Here is a 6133-nt window from a genome sequence, read left to right as displayed (position 1 = left end):
TTGTCCCCGTGCCGTATATGGGAGGACCGGGGGAACATGTCTTCGTAAGTCGTGATGTTCAGTGACGGATTTCTGGGACTTAGAAAAAAAAATGTGCTCTCAGGCACCATTATATGTTTCATACACACATGATTTTCATTTTCATACTTGTCCCGGTGCCGTATATGGGAGGACCGGGGGAACATGTCTTCGTAAGTCGTGATGTTCAGTGACGGATTTCTGGGACTTAGAAAAAAATGTGCTCTCAGGCACATTAATGTTCCTACACACATGATTTTTCATTCTTCTACTTGTCCCCGTGCCGTATATGGGAGGACCGGGGAACATGTCTTCGTAAGTCGTGATGTTCAGTGACGGATTTCTGGGACTTAGAAAAATAAATGTACCCTTAGGCACATTATTTGTATCAATAATTGTATCCCCAGCTTTCATGGGGAACTTTTCCGTATTCCCGGACTTGTACATTTTTCGGGTTCCACCTCCCGACAATGTATCTGTACTGTGCATTACGTACCTGATAACGCACGGCACCCATTGGGTGACTCCACTTAACCCATCTTTCGATAATGCCCGTGTTGCAGATATAATCCCAACACCTACCAGGCTTATATGTACATCGAACGTTACATACGATGCACCCCCGTATTCCCGGACTTGTACATTTTTCGGGTTCCACCTCCGACAATGTATCTCTACTGTGCATTACGTACCTGATTAACGCACGCACCCATTGGGTGACTCCACTTAACCATCTTTCGATAATGCCCGTGTTGCAGATATAATCCCAACACCTACCAGGCTTTATATGTACATCGAACGTTACATACGATGCACCCCGTATTCCCGGACTTGTACATTTTCTTGTACATACTACACGGGCCAGACAGTGCCTTGCGTCACCATAACACCACCAGGCGTAGGTCGCCTGAGAGGATCGATGCGAACGCATCTCTACAACTTAGAACTCCTAGCCTGAAGTCCCGTCGTTTGCGGGCGGTCGGTGGCATCGAAACTAGTCAAGTCCAACGGTCGCGAGGTCGGCGGCCACCGGCGTTCCCTATGGTCAGGTACTAACACGTTGCAGTGCGACCCCCGCGCGATGCGGCCCAGTCTATGAAGCGGTGGATGAGGCGCCAGCTGCAGAGGCAGTTCCAGCGGATCTCGGAGGGTTGTTAGGCCCGCTAGCTTTCCGATTGCCCATTAGGTTTTTGAAGCGCTATCAGCTCGGATTGGTTACGACCTTAGAGGCGTTCAGGCATAATCCAGCGGACGTAGCGTCATACCAAAGTCCGGTCGAACTAGTATTGAGCCAGTGGTCCGTACCTGTGGTTCCTCTCGTACTGCACAGGAGTTCCGTTACGATAGCACGTATTAGCACACACCAGTAGGGTAAAACTAACCTGTCTCACGACGGTCTAAACCCAGCTCACGTTCCCTTGAAAGGGTGAACAATCCTACGCTTGGGGAATTTTGCTTCACAATGATAGGAAGAGCCGACATCGAAGGATCAAAAAGTCACGTCGCTATGAACGCTTGGCGACCAAAGCCAGTTATCCCTGTGGTAACTTTTCTGACACCTCTTGCTAAAAACTCGTTATAACCAAAAGGATCGTAAGGCCAAGCTTTCGCTGTCCCGGAGTGTACTGAACGCCGAGATCAAGCCAGCTTTTGTCCTTATGCTCAGCGTGTGGTTTCTGTCGCCACACTGAGCTGACCTTTGGGACACTCCGTTATCGTTTTGGAGATGTACCGCCCCAGGTCAAACTCCGCACATGGCACTGTCCTGGACGTGGACCGATAGGTTTTGACCTCAGATGTCTTCGAGCCGGGCGGCGGCCGGACCCGGGCGCGACGAGTGCGGGCGGCGCAAACGAGCGTGCGCAGCGCCGGCCACGCGCCACCGAACGTATCGCGTGCTTGACCTCATTGCGGGGCCACGGCCTCACGGATCGGCGGGGCGCGATGGCACGGCGCGCGTCGCTGCTACGCACCCACGGCACGGCTCCCGGGAGGCGGCCTCCAGCGACATGGCTGGACGCTGAGCGAGAAACACGGCGCATTGGGCAGCTGCAGGCGGGCCGCCCGTCACGCTCCCGGCGGGGGGATGTTAGTGACCGCAACGGCCCCGGACTGAGGCCCGCGCTTGTTCCACCCAATCATGTAAGTAAGGCAACAGTAGAGTGGGTGTATCTCAGATGGCGGGTCCGCACGAGACGGGCCCTCCCACCTATGCTGGCACCTCCTATATCGCCTTACAATGCCAGACTAGAGTCAAGCTCAACAGGGTCTTCTTTCCCCCGCTAGTGCTTCCAAGCCCGTTCCCTTGGCTGTGGTTTCGCTAGATAGTAGATAGGACAGAGGAATTCGTTAATCCATTCATGCGCGTCACTAATTAGATGACGTAGGCATTTGGCTACCTTAAGAGAGTCATAGTTACTCCCGCCGTTTACCCGCGCTTGCTTGAATTTCTTCACGTGACATTCAGAGCACTGGGCGAAATCACATTGTGTCACACCCACCCCGGGGCCATCACAATGCTTTGTTTAATTAGACGTCGGATTCCCTCAGCCGTGCAGTTCTGAGTTGGCTGTTTGTTGCGCGACCGCGGCCCGGCACCCCGCACATGCGAACACCGCGAGTGCCACACGCACGGGTCGGACCCGGTCCCGGCTGGTCACGCCCAGCCTCCAGAGCCAACCTTGTCCCCGAAGTACGGATCCAGTTTGCCGACTTCCCTTACCTACATTGATCTATCGACTAGAGACTCTGCACCTTGGAGACCTGCTGCGGATTTCGGTACAAGCTGTTGAGAGTACGGCCAGAACGTTTATACGCTCATACCCAGCGACCTAGACAGCACCGACCCCACGGGGGGGCAGCGGATAGGCTTCGGATCAACTGAGTGAGTGTGCGCCAGTCTTCGATTTTCACGGTCCAAGAAGAGTGCATCGACACGGCAGTGGCGGCGGGCCGTGCTCTACCAGCGCGTCCAACCATATCGCTCTGTGAGTGACTTCCATGGTCGTGGGGGCTGTTAAACAGAAAAGAAAACTCTTCCGATTGCCCTCGTTGGCTTCTCGAAGAGAAGGATTCATGTTGCCATGAAGCTGACACACGACCGTGTACGGCCGGACCCGCACCGCCCCACCTGGGTGGGAGAGGTTTGGACGACACGCACACGGCCGCGCAAACGGGTACTCAACAGGCTCCGGAATGGTAACCGGATTCCCTTTCGCCGGCTATGTATGGGATTGTAAGGTGGGTTCCCATGCGGCTTAGGATTGGCTACTCGTGTTCAACTGCTGTTGACACGAAACCTTCTCCACTTCAGTCATCCAAGAGCTCGTTCGAATATTTGCTACTACCACCAAGATCTGTTCCGGTGGCGGCTCCATGCCGGCTTGCGCCAAACACTTCTGCGCACACCACCGTACCCTCCTACTCGCTAGGGTTTCATCGCAGGTTGGTCAGGCCCCCGATGCGCTCTACCGCTAGCGGCAATGTATAGGCAAACGATCTGAGCGCCAATCCAATTTTAAGGGCTATTGCTTCGGCAGGTGAGTTGTTACACACTCCTTAGCGGATGACGACTTCCATGTCCACCGTCCTGCTTGTCTTTAGCAATCAACACCTTTCATGGTATCTGAGATGCGTCCGTTTATTTGGGCGCCGTAACATTGCGTTTGGTTCATCCCACAGACCAGTTCTGCTTACCAAACTTGGCCCACTAGCACCCGATATCTAACCGGAGCCCTCCCCCCCCGGAGGAGAGGAGACCCCCGCCCGTTTAGTTCGATTGTAGCAGGGCGGCGATCATCAAAGCATGCCGCCCAGTACCGTACCCATTTATAGTTTGAGAATAGGTTTAAGATCATTTCGAACCTAAGGCCTCTACTCATTCGCTTTACCAGATAAGAATAAGGCTCGAAATGCTACGTGCTCCAGCTATCCTGAGGGAAACTTCGGAGGGAACACAGCTACTAGATGGTTCGATTGGTCTTTCGCCCCTATTGCCAACTCTTGGACAATCGATTTGCACGTCAGAATTGCTCGGCCCTCCATCAGGGTTTCCCACTGACTTCGGCCTGATCAGGCATAGTTCACCATCTTTCGGGTCGCATCCTACGCACTCGAGGGATGCCCACTCGGGCTGCACGAGACAGCCGCGGGGACGGGACACCCCGGGGATGGAGGGGCCCGACGAAGGCTTGCGCCCGTGCCCGAACCCGTAATCCCTAGCAACCTTGTTCGAGTTGTCTGTGCCTTTGGGTTTTGAGTCGTGTGCGCAACCATTGCTGGTTACGCGACGCCCATTGGCTTGCGCGCAAGATAGACTTCTTGGTCCGTGTTTCAAGACGGGTCCCGGAGGTGCCTCAATGCATAGTGCGTCATCGCCGATCGGGGGGTCGAGGTGCTTCTAGTGCCTTCGGCTACCAAGGCTGCTCCCTAGACCCCGGTCGTACGTTCCATCGTGCTTCCAGCGGCGCACCAAGACTCGGTCGGACCCGCGCCTCTCGGGTGTGAAAGGCGCGGAGACCCCCAGTTGGGAGCGGCCGCCAAGCCGCCCCTACTAGGGAGCCGTCCACCACGAGCCAGGGGGCCTATTGCCGGAATGATATGCTCAAGCAGATGCGGCAATGGATCGCGATGTCCGTTTGCTGCGGATCGATAAGTGCACGGTAGGCCGGAGGCCCCCCGCTGAATATCGCCGCCCGGAATCATTGAGTTCAACGGGTTTGCGTCCCCTAGGCAGTTTCACGTACTATTTGGACTGTCTCTATTCAGAGTGCTTTTAACTTTCCCCTCACGGTACTTGTTCGCTATCGGTTCATGGCGGTATTAGCTTTAGAAGGAGTTTAACTCCCACTTTACGTGCTGCACTATCAAGCAACACACTCCATGGAGCCGGCCGTCTGCCACCACAGTCCTGTGCCGTTCTACGGGCCTATCACCCTTCATGTGGGATAATGGGCCACCTTCAGTTAGACTTGAACTGTTTGCACCGTGCGTAGCAGATAACGGACCGGTCCAGTACACGGCATCGGACAGACGGGCCCCTCGTCGTCCCTACGTGCTGAGCTCTTCCCGTTTCGCTTCGCAGCTACTCAGGGAATTCCGGTTGGTTTCTCTTCCTCCTCTTTATTAATATGCTTAAATTCTGAGGGTCGCACACATCCTTGAGGCCTACAGACCTCCACTGTCACAATGATGCGACGGAGAAAGCGGTGATAATCCCCCTGTCGTGCTAACCCTCACTCACCACACGGCGTGAGCACGTCTCGCGACTGCAACTGGATGGAAGGAAAGATACGAGCGCGTTGGGCCGCAAGTGTTACTCGACCCGAGCCAACCGGTGGAAGTCCCGTGCAATTGGTGATAACCTATATGCTGTGGTGGATACCATCCGTTGGTTGATACTAGAGGTCGAACCGTGCGACTTGACGCGCGCTCGCTCTTCACCATGCTCACATGTGTGTGTGGTGTTTAGGTTTGTGTACCATACCTCGTATGTCCTCTCTGTGTTTAGGCACTCTCACATTTTCAGCGCCCACGTCCCGACAAGGATGCGGATCCGAGCACGCCATGCTGCGACAGCCTACCCCCCTATGATGGGTCAGGACGGTCAGTTGGTTAGAGTGGTTGAGATAACTTGGTATAGGCACTAAGGTATGTTGTGCATCGGGTCGGGTTTGAAGTCGTCCGCATGCGCCATATGCGTTCAACGTTGTCCGATGTTCATGTGTCCCTGGCAGTTCACATTCCTGACGGCGCATTTAGCTGCGGTCTTCATCGATCATGAGCCGAGTGATCCCCATGCCTAGGGTTTAACGTACCACGGAACTAGTTGATGATGGGAAACCGAAGTCCGATCACATCCATTATAACACTGTACCAACCAACAACTCTGGCTTCCCCTAGGCCATCAACTGCAGGCGCCCACGGCCCCGACGGATGGCGGAGCCGAGCACGCCAAAGGTCGCGACTGTCGAATCACTCCCGTTGTGACACGACAATCAGTCAGTGTGTTATGGTACCCTGTAACTACCAAAGGTGCTGATCTTTATGACCTTCGGCCGAGGCAGTGTGTATGTGGTATCCCTTTGAAAAGAGTTGCTTGTGCGCTCAACCCTAC

General features: G+C 54.6%; 1 non-coding gene across 1 annotated transcript; it reads right to left on the bottom strand.

The window, feature by feature from the left end:
* Positions 1–902: 902 nt before the first annotated feature.
* Positions 903–5186, bottom strand: LOC118516209. The gene has a single exon (XR_004907766.1). It is a non-coding gene; the product is annotated as a large subunit ribosomal RNA (ribosomal RNA).
* Positions 5187–6133: the final 947 nt, after the last annotated feature.

This window comes from Anopheles stephensi, unplaced genomic scaffold, assembly GCF_013141755.1.
Source record: "Anopheles stephensi strain Indian unplaced genomic scaffold, UCI_ANSTEP_V1.0 ucontig246, whole genome shotgun sequence".
NCBI classification, from domain to species: Eukaryota; Metazoa; Arthropoda; class Insecta; order Diptera; family Culicidae; genus Anopheles; species Anopheles stephensi.
The sequence above is the reverse complement of the archived record's forward strand: the minus strand, read 5'-3'. Positions and strand labels throughout refer to the sequence as shown.